The sequence below is a fragment of the Balaenoptera physalus genome, assembly GCF_965194825.1.
Source record: "Balaenoptera physalus genome assembly, chromosome: X".
Taxonomy (NCBI): Eukaryota; Metazoa; Chordata; class Mammalia; order Artiodactyla; family Balaenopteridae; genus Balaenoptera; species Balaenoptera physalus.
In genome coordinates, this window is record NC_138903.1 from 106,375,704 (window position 1) to 106,400,434 (window position 24,731).

Sequence of the window (24,731 nt, forward strand, 5' to 3'; positions counted from 1 at the left end):
GAAATGACAAAAGGTCACATATTGGTAAAAATAATGTTGGGTGTCATAGTGCACATTGCTTTGAAATACCAGAGCCTTTACATTTTTCAAAAGCCAGTTAATGATCTGCCTCATTTTAGGAAGAAAGCATCTAATTGGACTAAAAGGAGTTGACAGAGAGAGACTTTCATCTACAGATAAACTGCTTTGTGACATGGAATGATCTAGTTGCCTTGAGCTCTCATTAATCTGTGTTATTCAAACTCACCATGTACGGACACAATAAATAGTTTTAGTTTTTGGGAAGTGCAGCAGCTATGTAACCCCTGAGGCTCTTAGCGACTACCAGGGTTCTCATGCAATCATAGAATGACAGAGCTCATTATTTTCCAAAGCCCTCATTTCATACTTGGGGAGACTGAGGCCTGGAGAGGCCTCGAATCGTAAAATATCAGTGTTTGAAGGCATTCTAATCTAGTCAAGGAACTAGCTCAAACTCACCCAGTTAGTTAGCAGATGAGGCAGGACCACATTCCTGAGAGAATATATCATCATGGTTATGTTTAAAGTTTGGTACTTACTATGTTCCCAGCACTATTATAAGCTCTTTACAAATGTTAACACCTGTGAGGTGTTCACAACACACCTATGAGGCTGGTAATATTATTTTCAGCTCCATTTCACAGAGAACAAACTGAGTCACAGAGAATAAGTAATTTTCCCATCATCACCCAACTACCAAATGTTTTTTAAACCTAAATCTCAGTGTTTTGAGATTATTGGAAGGATTAACAGAAATCATACCTGTGAGGTTAGTAGCAAAGGCTTCGGATGAGTGTAAACTCTCATAATTATGGTTATTTTTACCACACGTTGTAGTGGCAAAAAAGTAGATTCTGAAGTTAGGCATACCTGAGTTGCAATTCAGGCTCTGCCACTAATTGGTTGAGTGATCCCTGAGAGCCTCACTTTCCTCATCTGTGAAATGAGTATGATAATATTTTACAGGGCTGATGTGGAGATGAAATGAGATGATCTGTGCTAAGTATCTGATGCAATATCTGGTATACAGCAGATACTGTCTTCGTTTCCTATGGCTGTTGTAACAAATCACCACAAAGTTAGTGGCTTAAACAACGCAAATGTATTATTTTACAGTTAGAGAAATCAGAAATCTGAAGTGAGTCTTACAGGGCTAAAATCAAAATGTCAGTGTGGCTGGTTCCCTATAGAAGCTTCAGGGAAGAATTCATTCCTTTTTTCTACCAGTTTCTGGTAGTTGTTGATATTCTTTGGCTTGTGGCCACATTAGTTCAACCTCTGCTTTAGTTGTCACATCGCCTTCTCTTCTCTGTCGTAGTATCTCCCTCTGCATCTCTCTTCTAAGGATATTTGTGATGGCATTTAGGGCCCATCTCAAGATAATCCAGGATAATCGCCTTATCACAAGATCCTTAATTTAATCATACCTGCAAAGTCCCTTTTGTCATATAAGGTAACGTGCGCAGGTTCCATGGATTAGGACCTGATATCTTTGGAAGACCGTTATTCAGCCTACCAGATGCTTAGTGATTCTTATTATTATTAGAACCCAGGTCTTCTCAATATAGGGATGTTTCCTTTACATTTCACTTTCTTAGATCAACTTCCCATGGGCACTGTCTGTAGAGCATTTAGAAACAACAATGAAACAAAAAGTTGATCTGCATTTTATCACCATATAGCAAAAATTCTAAACAACATCAATGATAAAATATTCTTTCCAACTGGGCAGACCTCTCGCTGCATCCCCCACTTTTGGTATATAGCTCCTCAGGACTGACTCTGAAGTCCTGGGAACCAGAGATAAGGAGTGATTTGGGCACAGTATTGTCTCCTGTCCTCTACTTATTCCACCATTTATTCTTGTACCCAAGTTCTCTTCTATAACTGAATGGGGTGTCATCTTACCCCTTATCCAAGGGTCCTGAAGGATGCTTTGAGGATAACTGGCAGGTGAAACTGGATGGTGTCCTTTACAACATTGGACAGCAATCCCCCCCGCCATTCTCCTTACAAAGGGCCTCACAAGAAAGGTTTGGGGGATGGATTCAGAGCTTCCCATAGCCCTTAATTTAGAATAAAAGAAATTATTCTTTATTGCCAGGAAATGAGGCAGAGATTGCCTGGTGCGAGGGTACATAAATTACTGTTATGACAAATGGAAAATGAAGATATAATTAGAAGATGAAGGAAAGATACAAGGAAAGGAAGACTTACTCAGTCCCTCTGTGGTCTTTGTACCTATAGCTGAAATCTAGATTTTCAAAAGGAGTTATAGAACCAGAGACTATGAGAGCTGCAAGAGACCTCACAGACCATTCATACTGAAGCCATCATTTTCCCTTTGGGGTAGATGAGTCCCCAAAAGGAGAAAAGACTTGTCCAAAGTTCCACAATAAGGCAGGGGCAGAAATGTCTTATGTTTTAAGAGGCAGATCACAATTTGCACAAGACCTCTCTCTTTCTCTCTCTCACACACTCACACTTGCAGTCATACACACTTGTTTCCTTCCCCTTGTCCATTAATTGATTTTTAAAAAATTATTCTCCAAGGATGTAGCAACCATATTTTACTTATTTTTATGGCTGTTCTTTGGCATTCTTTTTACTGTGGCTCAGGGTGCCAAACGTAAAGAGTGGCAGTCCTAGTGATAGAATAATCTGCAGCTACTTACCTCAGTTGATTGGAACACACCTTTTTAAACTACATGCAGAAAGCCTATGAGGGCCATAATTGTGGCTTAGCACCTGTCAGGAACCGGGTAGTTTAAGTCTGTGCCAGGGTCTCAGACCATATCCTTATCTTGGGCATCCTTTTGATAAAAGCCTTTTGTTGGACTCAGTTAGATAGAGTAAATACACAAGCATATATCTGTACTTCACTTTATTGTGCTTTGCAGATATTGCACTTTTTACACATTGAAGGTTTGTGGCCACCCTGAGTTGAGCAGGTCTATTGGCACCGTTTTAGCACTTGCTCACTTCATGTCTCTGTGTCACATGTTGGTAATTCTCAAAATATTTCAAGCTTTTTTATTATTACTATAATTGTTATGGTGACCTTTGATCAGTGATCTTTGTTACTATTGCAAAAAGATTATGACTCGCTGAAGTCTCAGATAATGATTGGCATATTTAGCAATAAAGTATTTTTTAACTAAGATATGTACATTGTCTTCTTAGATATAATTCTATTGCCCACTTAATAAACTGCAGTATAGCATAAGCATAACATTTATATGAACTGGGAAGCCAAAAAATTCATGTGAGTCACTATGTATTGCGATAATCACTTTATTGTGGTGGGCTAGAGCCTAATCCGCAGTGTCTCCTAGGTCTGCCTGGATGGAAATCTCTTCCTGCACCTGGAAGGACAACTCGGTGCTCACATTAGCTTGCCAGTAGCCCTTTAGTGCCAGCTTTGGAGGTGAATGCAGATTGCCAGTCTCCTGGGGGCATGTTAACTTAAGCATCTGGCACACTGCTGGGTATTTTTAACCACACAGCCACCCAATCCTTATAGGTAATCCACGTTCCTGAGTCCATCACTACACTTATAGCAAAATAGTTACCATTGTGCTCAACAAAGCTTGGTCTGAGTGTGTGGTCTGGGAGGTGGCAGTATAGGAAGGCAGCTGGATCTATACCTTCTCTCTTGTTATTCATTCAGCATCCCTCTTACTGGAACCTGTGCATGCCTAAGTCTTAACCCTTATTTCCTAATCTTTTGCCTGATTCCTTGGCCCTTTATTGCTTTGCTCTGCCTCTAGGCCAGGTTCCCTGCTGGCTGAGGCTTGACATCACCAGTTCTTAAGCTGGTGGCTATCCTGGTCTTCCACACTTGATTCAAGGAGAGCCACTCTGCTTATATGTTTCATGGACCGAGTTGCTATGTAAGATTTTTTTTTTTCAGGTTGGGTTGAGGGGAAAGTGCATATTTCACTGCTAGAGAAAAAAGATCAGTTTGAATGTCACTGGCCTACTGGATGAGTAAGGGATCTTGTGTGATTCTGTTTTAGGTATGTATTGGAGCCTCAAACATTTCTCAGCATGTTTAATGTTTGATACGGTCTTTTTTTGTCAAAACACTCAGACATAGAGGGTGAATTTCCAGGAGGCTTTTGGAATAATAAAGGTCTGGTTCCTTTGAGGGCCCATGGAGAAATGTTTTAAGCATTTTCAAATTATTTTGTTGCAAGGCTTTTAGAAGTATTCTTATCTAGGATGGGATGGAAGAGTTAGGTTAGGCGATAACCAGTAGTAAGATCCGGTGCATTTGTGAAAGCCAAGCCATTCCACTTGCTGGCTGTTTACCTCTGCTGCTGCTGTATTACTTACAAGTCGTAAAATGGCATTAATATAGAGAAAGTTGATAATAGTGGTGTCAGAAATGATCAAAGAACACAATAAACAAATGACAATAAGAACATTAAAGTTTATGAGCTGGTGGAGATTGAACACATGCTTTCAACATTGAAACCTCTTTTTGTTTGAAGAGATTAGGGATAATTGTTTTGTTCTTTAAAAACGATACTCTTTAAACACCACAAGTTTCTCAGCCTGTTTGCTTGAGTGAAGTACATGGAAATTGAACACTAATGCTCAGAAATGCTTGGAGTAGGTGATAGGTGGCGTAGGAGGGAAGATGGCAGAGGGGGAAAAAGATGTTGTTTAAGGCTTTATGAGCAATTCAGTCTTAAAAGAAATTTGCATAAAATGTCTTCCCTAATACATGGCATGCTATGGTTTATCTACTTTATAGATCAATTGTATATTATTTTGGTCAATGAGCTGGTTGGAATAGCTGAAAACAGAGCAAACCAAGGAAATTAAATTCTTTATATGTGTCTGAATTTATATTGGAATTCCAAAAGTGATTCCACCCTTACAGCTTTGTAGAAGATGGAAAATTTCTCTACTAATTTGTAGTGATGATTTCTAAAATGGCAAAGCTTTGGAGTTAAAGTTAATAAGGGGCGCTGATTGGAACACTGTGGGGACTATTGCATTAGCCCACAATTTGAATTTGAGTAATAAAATTTCAGTGTTTTAAAAATATTCTATGACTTTCAAATACACTTAGTGATATCATCTATTCTTTTACTTATTTAGCAACTATTTATTAAACATCTCTACATGCCAGGTACTGTTCTAAGTGCTGAGAATATAGCAGTGAACAAAATAGACGAAACCCTATTATCATCAAGCTTGATTTCTAGTGGAGGGAGAAAGACAAAAACAATTAAAATATTATAAGAATTAGAAATATTAAACAATATAGTTTAATAGGGTTTCTTAGAAGAACTTCCTTAGTGAGTAGGTAATTATAATTTTCATATCTGTTATTTGCATATCTGTTGTTGGCAAACAATGGACTTCTTATAAAATGCTTGAAATTGTTGGTTAAAAGTATAAATATGTTCCTTGAAATTTTGTCCATGTTATAATTTTGCATACCAAACTGTTTTTTCAAATGATAACAAATTTCACATTATTGTGGTCTAAATTAATAAGGTTCTTTTACAAACCAATCTGTAGATTTATATTTGTCTTTTGTCTCATAGTATCTTAAGGAGAAATCTTAACTATTGACCTTGGCATTAGATGAAATGTCAATAGGTTTAAAGCATATAAGGTACTTTCTTCAGTTTGCTAAACAAATACAAAATAAAAGCAAACGTAGTTTAGACAAGGCTTTGGAAGGGGCATATTATAGTTGTGATTAGGAGAGACAAAAATTGATTGCCTGTGGTGCCTTTTTATCATAGGCCAGAATAGAATGACTTTCTCCATGTACAAATAAAACTTTAAAATCTATCTTCTAAAATCTATTATTCCATAGCCATTGACTGCACATGCATTATTTGCAAAGCACTGTGCAGTAGGAGAGAGAGAGACAGAGTGAGAAAGAGTGTGTGGTGTGTGTGTGTGTGTGTGTGTGTGTGTGTGTGTGTGTGTAAAGGGGGGAAAGAAGAGAAAGAACAAGAGGGGGAAGTAAGAGAGTGCAGGAATTGAGTCAGTTCTCAGTATGGGGGAATACATATGCACAGGTAAATAGAGTAAAAATATTAAAATGATAAGTTCCCTATAAAAAAATTTAAAAGAAAGTTCTATGTGGGTTCAAGGCAGGGAGTTGTCATTTCTGCCTGACGACAACTGGAGAAAGTTCCACACAGGAGGATGTCTGAATTTACTTATCTTTCCTTTGATGTTTTATTAAAATAAGACCAGGATCTTGTATATTATAATATGATATGGGCACTGAAATGTCCACCTGCACAAAAATGTATTCCTCCCTGACCTTGCTATAGGACCCCAAACTCCCATTGTTATTTGGTTCTTTGGAAGTTTATGTTATAGCCCAATTGTGATAAGAGGGATGGAAAAACATCCAAAACCATTTGGCCTCCATCAATGCTTTAGTTAGGATTTGTTTCTGAAATAAACCATAAAGAGAAAATTCCTGAGGAAATAGGACACAGAATTGGGAGGTTCTACTTGTCGGTGTGGTGAGAAGAAAAAAGGGGTCAGGAATAGTATAGAATGGTAGGCTAGGAGAAGGATCTTGGCCTGGATAAGCAGATGACTGCATAAATTTCCCGCGTACTTGGTGCTGAGGAGTTCTGAAGGACAAAAGGCAAACTTACATCTTTGCCTGAACACCTAGTGGTCTTCCAATGTTACCCATTTCAGTGGATGGCAACTTCACCCATCCATTTGTACCAACTGGGAACCTGCTGGTAGTCACGGACTGGAACCTGACATGCCTCTGTCTTTCTGTTTCTCTCCTCTGTTTGCCATGGAGGAGAGGAAACACAGATTGGAGGCTTAGGGCATGGGTGAAAACAGCTGCAGTCTCTCTTTTAAGATATTGTAATGGGCAGCTAAAAGTCAATCTTTCATGTGAGAAAATTCTAGAGTGAAGAAGTTCTTTATGAGGGTTGTCCTACAGCTCCAAATTACTGCAGTAAACCTCACATACACTCAGGAGCTCCAGAAAGCTTTTGATGCTATGAAAGAGATTCAGGGTATCTGGAGGATCATTTTTCACGTCTCTCTCATAGGGAGTCAGAAATTATGGATCACAATTGAGAGTTTATGAACCAAATGTTTTTATTTCTTTAAGTCTTACTCTAAGGTAGAAACTTTTTTTGGTTAAGTCTTGTTACTTTAGTGAAGTTATACTTTTGAAGGAAAAACGAATGATAGAGAATACATATACTAAATGATCTTTGAATCAGTTTCCCACACCTTAGGTGAGATTAGCTAATTTGTCAAGTCAGTATAAACCAGACACCAATGTAGTTACCCAAATTGTAAGCATAGTGCTAAAGAATAAACGAATAGCTGGTGAACCTGTCAACACATTCACATTGAGTGTTAGTGAAAGTCATTACACCTATAGTGACATTTACTTGGTTATAAAGGACAATACTCCTAAAATGCAAGTGAATTATCTGTTACTGCAGTTAAAATAATAATATTATATCATTGTTGTATTCATATTTACATAGCCATAGATTTATCTGGGATTTTCTTTTTTTTAAATTGGAAGTTGGGTGTAGTATGAGAGATGCTTTTTTTAATTTTTAATTTTATTTATTATTATTTTTTATTTTTGGCTGCGTTGGATCTTGTTGCTGCACGCGGGCTTTCTCTAGTTGCAGTGAGTGGGGGCTACTCTTTGCAGCGCTCAGGCTTTCTCATTGCGGTGGCTTCTCTTGTTGTGGAGCATGGGCTCTAGGTGCGCAGGCTTCAGTAGTTGCAGCACGCAGGCTCAGTAGCTGCAGCGTGTGGGCTTCAGTTGTTGTGGCTCATGGGGTCAATAGTTGTGGCTCACAGGCTCTAGAGCGCGGGCTCAGTAGTTGTGGCACACGGGCTTAGTTGCTCTGCAGCATGTGGGATCTCCCCAGACCAGGGATCAAACTCGTGTCCCCTGCATTGGCAGGTGGATTCTTAACCACTGCACCACCAGGGAAGTCCCTATCTGGGATTTTTGAAGACGAGCTGGAGTTGCTCATTATACCTAAGCCCGTAGAAATCTACATTGGGTAGTACTTAAGACAACAAATTGTGGATATTTTAACATTAAAGTTCAGCCTTTTATTGATTGATTGAATAAATAACAAAAATAAATGTACTGCAGCATGATTTTATAACAGTAAGAACATTAACATAGTGCTTCTTGTGCCAGATATTATTCTAAATGCTTTTTATATTATCCCATTTAACTCTTACAACAATCCTTTGATATAAGAGTATGATTACCTCCATTTTACAGGTGAGGAAACTGAGGAACATTAACAGTACTAAATTTCACAGACCCTTGCTTCTACCTACTTATACAAGACCTCTAGCTCTTTGCAAAGCCCTTCTCCCCTTCTTGCTCTTCCCTATCCTCTGCCTAATATTTCTCAGAGTGTCCAGATACAACTAGTGAACCCACACAGCTTATGCTGTGTGCTTCTGCTGGGCACTTCTCCTTCTGTGCTATCTTTTGCCTGGCACTAGTTTCCCACTGGGTACTGCTGTCACTCTGTTAGGTACTGTAGTCTACTGTTTGTGTGTGGTGGGGTGGTACTTGGTACTTGTACTCTACTGACTCTTAGGGGCCGCATCATTGCTCTATTACCCCTCAGGGGAAATGGCAGTCTCCTGCTGGGTGCTGCCATTCTTCCCTTGGACACTGCTGCTGCTCCTCTAGACACAAACGCTCTGATAATTCAAAGCACTGATGGTGGAACAGATAAACAGTTTTCTGTGGCAGAGAGACCTCTCTTTCATTTTGTCCTGTGTGGTTAGAGGAGTTCCAGAATAATCTGCTTCTTTCCCAAAGTATTAGAGCTTTTTGTTGAAACAGCATTTTGCAACTTATACACACAATATTCTCTCTTCTTAGAATTCAGATATGTATCCATGGGGGTGGGCCAAGGACAGAGTTGAGCAGTAGTCATTTGCTAAATGTGGAGTCACTTCTCCCCTCAGATCACTAAGACTTTGTTGCAGGGTCAAGGTTTCTGTTTTTTCCCATCTGTCTCTCTCTCTTCCTGCAGGAAGAAACTTCTTTCCCCCTAGGCCCAGCCTACCAGATTTGTTCAAGAGTTTCTTAACCAGAGCAATGGCAATAGTTGAAGCTCACTCTTGGCTCACTTTGACGGAGAAGCAGCCATTTGATTTTGTAGTACCCAGTGTACCCTCTTCAAGGTGTAGTAGTCAACAATGGTATAGTTCTGAATAGAATCTGATTTTCCTTAAAAAAAAAAAAGTGGTTTAAGCTGATGAATTAACCAATAGGAGCTATCAAACTGTGTTTTTAAAATGGATTTTTACATTTCAAGCTTTTTAAGAAAGATTGCTTAATAAAAGAATACCCATCAGTACCCAAAGCCCCAACTACTACCTCTTTCCTCTTTTGGATTTACGCTACACATCATTATTATTTCTTTCATGAATTCTGTCAGCATATTAGTAAGAGAATGTGGCCAAAAGAAATTGCTCTTGATCAAAATTAAGCAGCTTTGCAAAGTCACACTTCCATCTGGATATATTTTCAAAATGCATGGCTACAAAGAAAACTCACTCTGTTGCTGAGATCCAAATCTTTAGTCTCTAGTGCTTGAGTGTTTGTAATGATTGAATTTAAAGAGCATGCATTAGAGAATTTCTGGTGGTTTCAGAGAGGTTATTTCAGTAATATTCCAAGCCTTAACATTTTTTATGGGAGGGTTTGAGAGTTTAGGATCAGATTTGGGTGATTTAGACTAATGCTTATGAATGGAGCCTCCAACAGTATTGCTAAAACAAAGCTAATGTAATGAAATAGAAGATTCTTTGAAGAATTGCAGCCCAGCCCAATTTCCAAAGTTTACAAATGGGATAAATTTGGAAGAAAGAGAGTTTATCAGGTAATATCCAAAATACAAGCCAAATTCAAAGATTACTAATTTAAAATATAGGCATTTCAACAGTGCAAACAATGCAGATGAAATGCGAAAATCATTCCTTGTGTACAAAGGAAGACACATTTTGGTCTGATTCTATGAACATTCATTATTCACTTTCTATGTGTTAGGCACTGTGTTAGATGCTTACAATACCTTAATAAAATACTATTTACAGATGTCTATGACTCTAAAAGCCACTTCCTTAAGTACTCCTCAGTACTTGTACACAGATTTTAATTATTTTTATTGAGAATAGCTTAATAATTACAAAATGTGTTTATTGTAGAAAGATTAGAAAATACAATCAAGCGAAAAGTTTCTAAAAATCACTCATAATCCTGTTATCCAGAAATAACCATCATATCAGCTGGGTGAACGTCTTTCCAGGCCTGTTTCTATGCATATACTTCATTTTATAGGGATGTATTTCTAAAACAACTTACTCTCTTCCCAGCTTTCCTTTTTCTTAAGTGTAGTATGCTAATTATTATTTAATTTCATCATGATTACTCAAAGTTAGGATTATAAGCATCAGTTATTGTTCTTTTAATCTAAGATTGCTATATGAAGTCTTCATTCCGGAGGTCTGGGAGAGGCAGCTGAGAGGCTACTTTTAATCTAAAGAGAGCTCCAGGACTCAATGAAATCAGTACCACAATAGAGCAAGGGTACACATGTTCAGAGATTGTTCTGAATTACATATGGACTGTCACCTGCAGAAACGGTCTTCACACTTCATGCTTGATAGGGTCTTTTGAGAGAATGCTCCAGTCCAAGGGCGGGTATAAGCATAGTTGTTTGATGAGGTGATTTGAAAGAAAATTTTGGCTACAAGTTTAGCTTTTGTTAACTAGTATGAAATCTAGTTGATGGCTTACAGGTTATGATTTGAAGAGTATTAGAAAATATCTCAGAGATATCTCTCCAGAGGTGCCTTTCATCATGTGTAAATTCACCATTAGAATTACTTCCTAGGTATAGGGTATTCAAAGTCACTGTGAAAATGCGAATGTGTTATCTTGGAGGGGGAGTATCGTAAACCACCATCATATAAAAACACCCGAGTTTGAAGGAGAAATGGAACTCAGCAAATAGCAGAGCACCTGGCATACAGTACTTACATGATAACTAAATTTGTTACTTGAATGTTGCATGAAAGGGTACAGAGGTTTTGAGATAAGCTTGAACAGGAACAGCCCAGAAAGTAGGACAGAAGAACATCAAATACAAATAATGGTTCCTCTGCTGGTCTCAGTTTATGGAATATTCAGTGTTCACAACTTGTGGAATGGTGAATATCCTAAATAAAATAGATGAGGAAAGATATGTTGTACCTTTTGCTATTCTAAAAAGACATGTAGACAGGAGATTGAATTCCCTAATCCAATTTGAGTTGAATATTATTCCCAGGATGACCAAACAAGAACTAGGTATCTTTAAGAGGAAGGAAAGATAACCAGTTTTCTAGATTGAGTGGAAGTTATTGCCAGGTTCCAGCAAGGCAGTTCTCACCTAAAGGTATGAGACAACCATTATTTGAATGAGAAAACAAACCTCTTTCATAGTTGACTTCATCTATGGCTGGAGCTTCAGATCAAGAGTTTACTCATCTCCTTCCAGTGCTCTATTTATAGGAAAATTATTCTAGAGCAAATAGAGTATAATGCTGAACTTGATAGTAAAGTTAGACTGCCTGGCTTGGGAGCCAGAATCTATGTACTCTCTGATGAGCCTGTTACCACCCAGAGACACATGGAAGAGTAGAGAATTATGAAAAGACAAGAAGTTGAGCAAAGTTTGGTTAAGAAGGAAATTCAGGTGCCTGTGGTGCCATTTTGGTTAGGCATCAGGAAAGCATCCTGATTAGGGCTCTGTCCAAAAGGAAAGAAGTTAGGAAAGCTTGAGAGGAAGGAGGTGGAAAGGCATGAAAGGATAAGACTGAATTTATGTCATTTTACCATAGCTGGAAGAGTATTCTCAGTCCCATGAGGTATAGGAGAGGTAAGAGCGTTTAGATATTACATGGCGTTTGCTCTTGCTTTCTCTTTCCACTCCTTGGGTTTTATACTATCTTTTCTCTCTGTCCCTCCACATTGGCTAGAATATTTTGTAATAGCTTTGGATGATGAAAATAGGCTGTAAGTGTTAAAAAAAAAAATGCCAGAAAGTCAAAACTCGGTTCAAAATTTACCTTTCTGCCTTCACATTTTCTATCTACGAGTGGATATTTTAGTTATGAAAATTCAAATTATAGCAAGGATGTCAGGGAAAACCCAGTAAAGGTACACTAATGCACTTTCATATGTGCTCAAATTTAATGCTTGCATTTTTAATTTTAGAAACATACTTAAAATATGTGGCTGCTGTCTTTGGTGAGAGAGAAGTGGGAGAAAAATCTTTGCATTCTAGAAAGCAGCCCAATTTTAATTAAAAAATGCCGGGCTAATTTGTCTCCCTCCCAGAGCCACCGATATTTTGCCTTTGGGCTGTTGTGTAGACTTGTCTGCCATTTGTCTGAATATAAATAACTCTCATGTCACACTTGTCTTTTCTTGCAGTTTGTCAAAATGGTTGCTTATAGCAGTAAATTAATTTCCTATCTGGTGAGCATATATATATATATATAGAGAGAGAGAGAGAGAGAGAGAGAGAGACAGACAGACAGACAGACAGCAGACATAGGCAGAGAGAGAGAGACAGCTCAAGCACACAATGGTGCAAGAGCAAGCTAGCACACAACTTATCAATAAAAGACTATTTTATTGGTTGTATGAAAATAAGAAAACATAGTTGTGTCAGGGTTCACCAAGACAACTCTCTAGTTGGATAATTTGCCAGAAGGACTCATAGAACTTAGAAAAGCTGTACTTGCCGTTATGGCTCATTATAGCGAAAGGATACAAATTAAAATCAGCAAAGGAAACAAGGCACGTAGGGCAGAGTCCGGGAGAAACTGGGCACAGGCTTCCAATTGTCCTCTCCCAGTGGATTTGCAGAGGCAGCATTTAATTCTCCCATTAACAAAGTGTGATGGCACATGAAAAGTGGTGCCAACCAATAAGCTCATTGGAGCCTTGGTGGCCAGGGTTTCATTAGGGGTCAGTCGTGTAGGCATGGAGCTCCACATGACTGACCTTAGCTACTCAGTCTCCAGCACAGGCCCGCCACCGCCCCCCCCCCCCCACCCCACCTCCCTTCCTCCATGATCAAACTCCAGTGTGGCCCAGGGTAACAAAAAGCAGTGTTCAAGTTAAATCACATTGTTAGCATATTCTATCTGGTGTGGTCCAAGGCCCCAGGTATACAAAGACATTCTGATCAGGCAGGATATTCCAAGGGTTTATAGGTTATTTCCCTGTAGCCTGTTAAGGGTCAGTCCTGAAGACCTTTGGAATAACCAGGCCTTCTGAGTTAACCCTTTACTCCACACGGTGGTGCCAAATACAGAGGTGTTTCACACAATTCTGAATGCTGAATTACTTCTTTTGGAAAAGTGTGAAGGCAGCATGGTTCCTTTGCCCTCAAAATGTTGAAGGAAGTGGACAATATTGCCTTATGTTTAAGGCGCTTCTTCTGTAGTGTACATGTTTTAACGGGGGATTAATTAGCATTGTGGAAGCCAATACCAGAGACTTGTGGAGTAGTCAGTACCACTAGTCATATGTGTGTTATGCTTGTTTCTAGAGACCCCTTGTAACCATTTAAAAATATTTCCTAGAAGGGGAAATACCACCTGGTTAACTATTCTTGCCTCTACATAAATTTCTTTATCCTTTTATGTAACATGTCATCTAGCAGAGGAGAAACCATAAGGGAGTGGTGGATGGAAACATTTTTTATTTGGAAAAATAGGAGCAAAGATCTGGGCACAGAGTGCTAAAAATGGTAAGCTCGTCACCATTCATGGGGATTCCTGAGAATCAGGGGAACATTCTGATGACAGAGGGTACATGGGGAATTTTCAATATGAATTCAATGTGAAGATATTTCTCTAACTTCCCAAAATTTTTTTGAGGGCAGGTCCTGGGGATATGATGTGTTTTTAGGCTTTGTGTTTACCTGTCAATCTCACTTGGTTTCAAACATTTAGAAGAATATAATGGATATGTAGGGTATATGGGTATCCATGGCTTATATCAAAGACCTCTTACCCATGGTAACAAGATTAGTTCCAGACCCCACCTCTGGGTAGAACAAGGATGGAAACAGTGGTGGGAGTTTAAAGGAAAGCCCTGGCAGTTTGCTGAAGGTGAACTGGAGTATAGGGTAACATACCCGATCTCATTCGACATAGATATGGTTTAGTGAAAAGACCAGTATACTTTTATGTTATGAATGTATCATTTTATATCTAAATGATTTGAGTTACCTAGAAAATACAAAATTGTTAATCACATGGTATTTTAGAACCAAACTGAGTCCTCTGTTATTTGGATCCTAAATGTATAAGAGGGCACATTTGGTGTAATGTGCCCTATTATAATAGGGGGTGTTTGGTAAACACAGATCTGAATAAACTTGGGCCTTGAGTATTAATTGTGATGCCTGAACATGTTTAATACACAGAAAACTTAATGAGAATAACTTATCACAACAGTAAATTATACTAAAAATATTTTGGAGGGGCCTTAACTGGTAGTTCAGTTTTATGTTGGTCTTTGTCCCTTTGGAATATAGAATTTCTTGCATTTCAGATTCTGCCAAGTTGTTTGTATAAAGGACCTCCTGCATTTTTTTTTTGTAATTAAGTTTTGAAAATGTTTTGGATTTTGTTAAAGAGGGATTGATTTGATATTTGTTTTGTTTTCCAAATGTATTTTACTTTCAAACAGTACAGTTTAAACACTGTGTGATTTTTGCTTAAATAAGGAGCTGCCTAATTCTAATTTTTCTACCCTCCATTTTCCCCTCCTTTCTTTCCTGTTGCTCTCATTTTTGCTCTCCTCTGCTACCTTTTCTCCCTTCTATTCATCAATGCAGCTATCCCTGGAATATTTACTTAACACTCTCCTATTTACAGGTACAGTACTGGTTACTAGGGACAAAGAGATGAGCAATCATATCTTTTCCTTAAGAATTCCACAGCCTCACTTATATTTAGTGTTGTCAGTCCTTTTAGTTTTAGCCATTCTTGTGGCTGTGAAGTATTATCTCATTTTGGTTTTAATTTACACTTCTCTGATGATTAATGGTGTTGAGTACCTTTTCATGTACTCATTGGCCATTCATATATTGATACCTTATTTTGTGAAGTGTCTAGCTCTTTGGCAATATTTTTTTTTGGATTTTTGTCTCTATTGTTATATTGTGGGAATTCTAAGTTCTGAATACAAGTCCTTTTTTAGATATATGCTTTGAAAACATATCCTCCCAGTCTGTAGCTTTTCTTGTTACTCTTTTAATGGTATATGTTGATAGAGAAATTAATGAAGAATTCATTAATATTTCCTTTATGTTTAATATTTTTGTGTTACAAGAAAAATCTGCCTGCCCAAAGTGATAAAGATATTCACCTATGTTTACTTCTAGAAGCTTTCCAGTTTTAGCTTTCATGCTAAAACTGGATCTGTTATCCATAAACAACTAAATTTTGTGTATGCTGGGATGTAGAGGTGAATGTTCATTTTCTTTCTATTTTAATAGACTGTTTTTTTAGAGGGGCTTTAGATTCCAAAATCAAGCAGAAAGTATTACTTAACTACTCCTCTCATCCCCGCCTCCCCCACTACCGTACATCCCAAATTTTGTGTAGTGTGTGAGGTAGAGGTCAAGGTTATTTTTTTCCCCCATTTTAATAGATTTTAGAGCAGTTTTTGATTCACAACAAAATTGAATGGAAAGTACGCCCTGCCACCACACATGCACCACCTCCCCCACTCTCCACATCCTATGCCACAGTAATACATTTGTTACAACCTACGAACCTACATCATCATCACCCCAAATCCATAGTTTACATTAGGGTTCCCTCTTGGTGTCATACAGTCTGTGGGTTTTGACAGATTTATAATGACATGTATCCTCCATCATAATATCATACAGAATAGTGTCACTGTTCTAAAAATCCTTTGTGCTCTGCCAGTTCATCTCTCCCTCCTCCCTAACCCCTGGCAACCACTGATCTTTTACTGTCTCCATAGTTTTGCCTTTTCCAGAATGTCATATATTTGGAATCATACTGTATGTAGCCTTTTCAGATTGACTTCTTTCACTTAAATATGTATTTAAAAGGTTCTTCCATGTCTTTCATGGCTTGATAGCTCATTTCTTTTTAGTGCTGAATAATATTCCATAGTCTGGATGTACCATAGTTAATTTATCCATTCACCTGCTGAAGGACGTCTTGGTTGCTTCTAAGTTTTCACAATTAAGGATAAAACTGCTATAAACATCTATGTGCAGGTTTTTTTGTAGACATAAGTTTTTAACTCCTTTGGAAAAACACCAAGGAGTGCAATTGCTGAATCATATAGTCAGAGTATGCTTATTTTGGTAAGAAACTGGCAAACTATGTTCCCGTGTGGCTGTACCATTTTGCATTCCTACCAGCAGTGAATGAGAATTCCTGTTGCTCCACATCCTTGTCAGCATTTGGTGTTGTCTGTGTTCCAGAGTTTGGCCATTCTAATAGGTGTGTACTAGAATCTCGTTGTTTTAATTTGCATTACCCTGATGACATATGATGTTGAACATATTTTCATATGCTTATTTAACATCTGCGTATCTTCTTTGGTGGAGTATCTTGTTAGGATCTTTGGTCCGTTTTTTAAATTGAATTGTTTGTTTTCTTCTTGTTGAGTTTTAAGAGTTCTTTGTATATTTTGGATAACGGTCCTTTATCAGACGTGTCTTTTGCAAATATTTTCTCCCAGTCTGTGGCTTGTGTTCTCATTCTCTTGGCATCATCTTTTGCAGAGCAGAAGTTTTTAATTTTAATGAAGTCCAGTTCAGTTATTTCTTTCATGGATCACGCCCTTGGTGTTGTATCTAAATAGTCATTGCCATACTCAAGGTCATCTAGATTTTGTCTTATGTTACCTTCTAGGAGTTTTATAGTTTCGCATTTTACATTTAGGTCTATGATCCACTTTGAGTTAATTTTCATGAAGGGTGTAAGGTCCGTATCTAGATTCACTTTTTTCATGTATAGTTGTCCAGTTGTTCAGCACCATTTATTGAATCATTTGTTCATTTAAAAAATATGATTGTCCTGTAATTCCTACAACATATGTTGAAAAACCTTTTCCCTAATTGAATTGTTTTGGTGCCTTTTTGAAAATCAGTTGACCATATCTATGTGGCTTTACTTTTGGACTTTTTAGTCTGTTAATCTATTTGTCTACTGTACCAATAACCATGTTTTAATAATTATATTTTTACATAGAATAAGTCTTTAAATTAGGTAATGTAAGTCTTCTGACTTTGGAGCTGTAGCTCAAATTGGGGAGAATTGATATTTTGAAGTCTTGTAATCCATGAGCCTAATAAATATCATACTCTTTCTTTTTACATATCCTTTAATTTCTTTCATCAATATTTTATAGTTTTCAGTAGATACCTTATACACATCTTTTATTAAATTTATTTTATAAAATTATTATTTTGATGTTACTACAAATAAAAACGTAGAATTTATTTTCTAGTTTGCTTGTACCTAGGGTAAAAAACAATTGATTTGTTTATTGACTTTTTAAAAATTAATTAATAATTTAAAATATTTCAAGGGTTTTTGTGGCTTCCTTAGAATTTTCTATGTATACAGTTATGTCATCTATGAAAAAAGTTTTATTTCTCTTCCTTTCTAATATTTAAGCCTTTATTTCTTTTTCCTGCCTCATTTCACTCATTAGGACCTCTAGGTCAGTGTTGAAGTGCCGAGAGTGAAATGCTTGTCTGATTTTAAACTTAAGGGCCAAATGGCCACTATTTCACCATTACATATGATTTTAACTGCATGTTTTTCTTGTGGATGCCATTTATCAAATCAAGAAATTTTACTTCTTTTCCCAGCTTGCTAAGAGTTTTTAGCAAAAGGAGGTGTTGGATATCATCAAATACTTTCTCCACATCTACTAAAATGGTTGTTTGATTTTTGACCTTTATTCTGTTAATGTGGTAAATAACATTGTAAAATCAATGTTTAAAAAAACCCTCTTTTATTCTTGGAATAAATTCACCATGGTCCTTTTTATATAATATGGGATACAGTTTGCAATCTTATATTTAGGTTTTTGCACCTGTGTTCTTGAATGATTTTGGCACGTAATTATTCTTTCTAATAATTTTTTTTGTCAGGTATTGGAGTTAAAATTATGCTGACTTTATTAAATAATTAAGGAAGTGTTCCCTTTTTTTAAACTTAAACTCTTTAAGAGTTTAAGATTGGTGATGATATATTATGTTCATGAATCCTGTAGTATTTGATAAAATTCACTGGAAAAGACCTCTGAGCCTGGAGTTTTCTTTGTGGGAAGTTACTTACAAATTTAATTCCTTTAATAGTTGTAAGATTGCTTAGATGTTTCTTGTCAGTTTTGGCAAGTTGTACTTTTCTATGAATTTGTCTATTTCAATTAATTTTCATTTTTCTTTGAGTTTCATTGTTCATTTTGGTTTTCTGCTAACTTCTTGAGAGGAATGCCTAGATCAGACATCAGCAAACTTTTCTTTAAAGCTCCATTTTAGTAGGTGTTTTAGGCTTATGAACCATATAGTCTTTGTCTCAATTACTTACCTCTTCAGTTATAGCACAAACGCAGCCATAGGCAATACTTAAACAAATGGGTGTGGCTGTATTTTCCTAAAGACTATTTTCAAAAGCAGATGACTGGCCTGTAGGCCATAGTTTGCAAACTCTTTACTTACATCATTGATTTTCAGCTTGCCTTCTTTTCTCAGTTATGCATTTAAGATTATAAATTTTCTCTAAGCCTCAAGTTTCGATATATCACATTTTCATGATTATTTAATTCAAAATGTTTACAAAACTCCATTGTCATTTCTTTTTTGACCCATGGTTATTTTAAACTGTATTTCTTAGTTTCAAAACATGTAAGGATTTTTAAAGTGATACTTTGTTATTCTATATTAATTCCACTGTGGGCAGAGAACATGCTCTGTATAATTTAAAGCTTTATGGTCAATTTTAGTGTAATTCTTTTTGTATACTTGCAAAGGATTGTCTCTTCAGTTTGGTACACTGTTCTCTATGTGTCAATTATGTCTAATTTGTTAATTATTCATAACTTCCATATTTTTGTTTGTTTTCTTATTCTGTCAGTTAGTGAATAATTGTGTTAAAATCTCCCACTGTGGTTGTGGATTTGTCTGTTTCCATTTTCTTTTGTGTGTGTGTGTGTGTGTGTGTGGTCTCAGCTTTTTTTTCCAGTTTTATTGAGATATAATTGACATACAGCAGTGTACAGGCATAACTCATTTTATTGCGCTTTGCTTTATTGTGCTTCACGGATAGTATGTTTTTAACAAAATGAAGGTTTGTGGCAATCCTGTGATATTAGATGATGGTTTGCATTTTTAACAATAAAGTATTTTTAAATTCAGCTATATACATTATTTTTTTAGACATAATGCTATTGCACACTTAATAGGCTACAGTATTGTGTAAACATAACTTTTATATGAACTGGGAAACCAAAAAATTTGTGTGAGTTACTTTATTGCAACATTTGCTTTATTGCAGTAGTCTGGAACCAAACGTGAAATATCTCTGAGGTATGCCTGTATAAGTGTAAGGTGTACAGCATAATGACTTGTCTTACATATATTGTGAAATGATTACCACAATAAGTTTAGTTAACATCTATCCTCTCATACAGATACAAAAAAAAAAAGAAAAAAAATGTTTTTTTCCTTGTGATAAGAACTCTTAGGGTTTGTTCTCTTAACAACTTTCAAACATACTGTACAGCAGTGTTAACTATAGCCATCATGTTGTACGTTACATCCCTAGTACTTACTGATCTTACAACTGGAAGTTTGAACCTTTTGACCAGCTTATTTCCATTTTTAATCCTATATAATTTTTCCTTATATATTTCAAAGCTATGCTATTAGGTTCATATAAATTTAGAATTGTTTATCTTCTTAATGGATTGATCCCTTTATCATTACAAAACATCCCACTCTGTTTCTAGTAATGCTTTTTGCCTTAAGGTTTACTTTGTCTATTAGTCTAGCTTCATCAGCTGTCTTTCATTTGGAGTGTGCATGACATATCCTATCTTTTTACTTTTAATTTTCCATATTCTTATATTTAAGATGTGTTTCCTGTATGAAGCATACATATTTGTATTTAGTCTGACAATTCAATTGGAGTGTCTTGTTCATTTACATGCTCTATAATTAGTACATATATTTGCATTTAAATCTATATTGCCAAATACTTCATATGTTTTCCATTCATTCTAAGTTCATTTTGTCCTCTCTTATCTTGCCTTCTTTTGGATTGACTAGTTCTTATTTTTTGACCTTGTATTAGCATGGTAACTACGTACTCTTCTATTATCATTTTAGTGGATACCCTAGCTATTATAGCATGAATCCTTGGCTTCTTCCAAGCTTCAAACACAGTAACTCCATTGTAACCCCTTCTCAAATTATATGCTATTCAAATTGTATTTTAAATCTCTCTATATTTTAAACCCCACAAGACATTATTATTATTGTTGTTGTTGTTTAGAGTCAATGCAGTTGACCCTTGAACAACATGGGGGTTGGGACGCTGACCTTCTGTGCAGTGGAAAATCCACGTATAACTTAATAGTTGGCCTTTGTATCCATGGTTCTGCATTCAGGGATTCTGCCAAGAATGGATTGTGTAGTATTGTAGTACATATTTATTGGGAAAAAACCATGTATAAGTGGACCCTAGTAGTTCAAACCTGTGTTGTTCAAAGCTCAACTGTATTCATCTGGATTTACCCATAAATTTTTTTTTCAAGTAAACAAATTCTTTAATTAAAAAAAAAACCAATGTTTTATGGGAAAAATGTAAATAAAACCACTGGTGAAGTAGCCACTTTAACAGGGATTAACAAAGAAAAGATCCTACGGTAGGTTATGAAGTGCCTCACATAAAATTCATTCAGTACATTATTTGTAGGCAAGTTAAGTTGAAGAGAGAAGCAAAATAAATGGAAGACAGAAGTGCAAAAGTGCTGTAGGATGTCATCAATATGGTTAATTTTATAAAAACTCACTTTTAATATATACTGGAATCTATAAAACATGTTGCAATGATATAGGGAGTGCAGGGGGCTGTTCAGAGAATGCGCTTTGGTGTCCAACTGGCCTCTGTCCTAGACCTGCCTGGACCTGCTCTACAACCTTGGTTATTCACCTAACGTCTCTAAGGCTCAGTTTTCTCATCTGTGAAAAAAAGGATAGTTAAGCCTACTGTGAATGATATAATACATAAAGCACTTAATTGTACAGAGATATTTTTTAACATCGTTATTGTAGTATAATTGCTTTACAATGGTGTGTTACTTTCTGCTTTATAACAAAGTGAATCAGCTATATGTATACATATATCCCCATACCTCCTACCTCTTGTGTCTCCTTCCCACCCTCCCTAAACCACCCCTCTAGGTGGTCACAAAGCACTGAGCTGATCTCCCCATGCAATGGCAGCTGCTTCCCACTAGCTATCTATTTTACATTTGGTAGTGTATATATGTCAATGCTACTCTCTCACTTCGTCCCAGCTTACCCTTCCCCCTCCCCGTGTCCTCAAGTCCATTCTCTATGTCTGCGTCTTTATTCCTGTCCTGCCCCTAGGTTCTTCAGACCTTTTTTTTTTTTTTTTAGATTCCATATATATGTGTTAGCATACGGTGTTTGTTTTTCTCTTTCTGACTTACTTCACTCTGTATGACATCTCTAGATCCATCGACCTCCCTACAAATAACTCAATTTCGTTTCTTTTTATGGCTGAGTAATATTCCATTGTATATATGTGCCACATCTTTATCCATTCATCTGTTGATGGACACTTAGGTTGCTTCCATGTCCTGGCTATTGTAAATAGAGCTGCAATGAACATTGTGATACATGACTCTTTTTGAATTATGGTTTTCTCAGGGTATATGCCCAGTAGTGGGATTGCTGGGTCGTATGGTAATTCTATTTTTAGTTTTTTCAGGAACCTCCATACTGTTCTCCACAGTGGCTGTATCAATTTACATTCCCACCAACAGTGCAAGAGGGTTCCCTTTTCTCCACACCCTCTCCAGCATTTATTGTTTGTAGATGTTTTGATGATGGCCATTCTGACCAGTGTGAGGTGATACCTCATTGTAGTTTTGATTTGCATTTCTCTAATGATTAGTGATATTGAGCATTCTTTCATGTGTTGGCAACCTGTATATCTTCTTTGGAGAAATGTCTATTTAGGTCTTCTGCCCATTTTTGGATTAGGTTGTTTGTTTTTTTGATATTGAGCTGCATGAGCTGCTTGTAAATTTTGGAGATTAATCCTTTGTCAGTTGCTTCATTGGCAAATATTTTCTCCCATTCTGAGGGTTGTCTTTTTGTCTTGTTTATGTTTTCCTTTGCTGTACGAAAGCTTTTACATTTCATTAGGTCCCATTTGTTTATTTTTGTTTTTGTCTGCATTTCTCTAGGAGGTGGGTCAAAAAGGATCTTGCTGTAATTTATGTCATAGAGTGTTCTGCCTATGTTTTCCTCTAAGAATTTGATGGTGTCTGGCCTTACATTTAGGTCTTTAATCCATTTTGAGTTTATTTTTGTGTATGGTGTTAGGGAGTGTTCTAATTTCATTCTTTTACATGTAGCTGTCCAGTTTTCCCAGCACCACTTATTGAAGAGGCTGTCTTTTCTCCACTGTATATTCTTGCCTCCTTTATCAAAGATAAGGTGACCATATGTGTGTGGGTTTATCTCTGGGCTTTCTATCTTGTTCCATTGATCTATATTTCTGTTTTTTGTGCCAGTGCCATACTGTCTTGATTACTGTAGCTTTGTAGTATAGTCTGAAGTCTGGGAGCCTGATTCCTCCAGCCCCGTTTTTCTTTCTCAAGATTGCTTTGTCTATTTGGGGGTCTTTTGTGTTTCCATACAATTTGTGAAATTTTTTGTTCTAGTTCTGTGAAAAATGCCCTTGGTAGTTTGATAGGGATTGCATTGAATCTGTAGATTGCTTTGGGTAGTATAGTCATTTTCACAATGTTGATTCTTCCAATCCAAGAACATGGTATATCTCTCCATCTGTTTGTATCATCTTTAATTTCTTTCATCAGTGTCTTATAGTTTCCTGCATACAGGTCTTTTGTCTCCTTAGGTAGGTTTACTCCTAGGTATTTTATTCTTTTTGTTGCAATTGGATTTACCCATAAATTTAAGCTTTGTTGTCTCCTGCTTTCTTCCCGCATTTCTATGTTTGCATCTGGGATTGTTTTCCTTCCTCCTTAGGAACTCCCTTTTACTATTTCTCTCAATTTGACTCTAGGCAGTGAAAAATTTATTTTGGTTTTGTTTAACAGCTACTTTCTTTCAGCACTTTGAGGTTATCATTCAGTTTTTGTTTTTGTTTTTTTTCCTGGATTCCGTTGTCTCTGTTGAGGTAAGCAGCAAGTTTAATTAATATACTGAACAGAATCTATCTTTATTCTCTGTTTTCTTTTTTGCTTTTTTTTACTGAGATAAAATTCACTATTTTAAGCATTTTAAAGTATACAATTCAGTAGTTTTTAGTATTCTGATTTCTTTTAAGACTTTCTCTTTGTTTTTCATCAGTTTTACTATGATGTGCCTATGTATGGTTTTAATGATTTTATTTCCTATTTGGGGTTTATAGGGTACCTTGAATGTTTCATTTTATGTCTTTCTTCAGTTTTAGAACCTTCTCAGTCATTATCTCCTCAAATATTACCTCTCCTACACTCTTTTTCTCTCTTCCCCTTTTGAGACGTTTTTCCTCCACCCTTTTCTCTCTCTGTGCTTCTTTCTGTTTTTTTCTGACCTATTTTCTAATTCACTAAATTTCTCTTCAGAGTTATTTAATATACTTTTTTTTTTTTTTGGCTGTGTTGGGTCTTCATTGCTGCATGCAGGCTTTCTTTAGTTGTGGAGAGCGGGGGCTACTCTTCATTGTGGTGTGTGGGCTTCTCATTGTGGTGGTTCCTCTTGTTGCGGAGCATGGGCTCCAGGTGCAGGGGCTTCAGTAGTTGTGGCATGAGGGCTCAGTAATTGTGGCTCATGGGCTCTAGAGCGCAGGTTCAGTAGTTGTGGTGCATGGGAGATGCTCTGTAGCATGTGGGATCTTCCTGGATCAGGGCTCGAACCCATGTCCCCTGCATTGGCAGGCAGATTCTTAACCACTGTGCCACCAGGGAAGTCCCTATTTAATATACTTCTAAGTTCATGAGTTGAATTCCTAACTGTGGTTTTTTTTTTTAAATTAATTAATTAATTAATTAATTTTTGGCTGTGTTGGGTCTTCGTTTCTGTGCGAGGGCTTTCTCCAGTTGCGGAGAGCGGGGGCCACTCTTCATCGCGGTGCGCAGGCCTCTCACTATCGCGGCCTCTCTTGTTGCAGAGCACAGGCTCCAGACGCGCAGGCTCAGTAGCTGTGGCTCACGGGCCCGACCGCTCCGCGGCATGTGGGATTTTCCCAGACCAGGGCTCGAACCCATGTCCCCTGCATTGGCAGGCAGATTCCTAACCACTGCGCCACCAGGGAAGCCCTCCGAACTGTGGTTATTTTAATTCCTAATTGTGTATTTT

The 24,731-nt window shown here is 37.0% G+C and overlaps 1 long non-coding RNA gene across 1 annotated transcript in view; it reads right to left on the reverse strand.

Annotated features, from left to right (window-relative positions):
* LOC309652825 overlaps nucleotides 1–24,392 on the reverse strand; it is an 87,948-nt gene extending 63,556 nt beyond the window's left edge. The window contains exon 1 of the long non-coding RNA XR_014258897.1: nucleotides 21,863–24,392. This is a non-coding gene — a long non-coding RNA (uncharacterized lncRNA). The remainder of the gene's footprint in view (nucleotides 1–21,862) is intronic.
* Nucleotides 24,393–24,731: the final 339 nt, after the last annotated feature.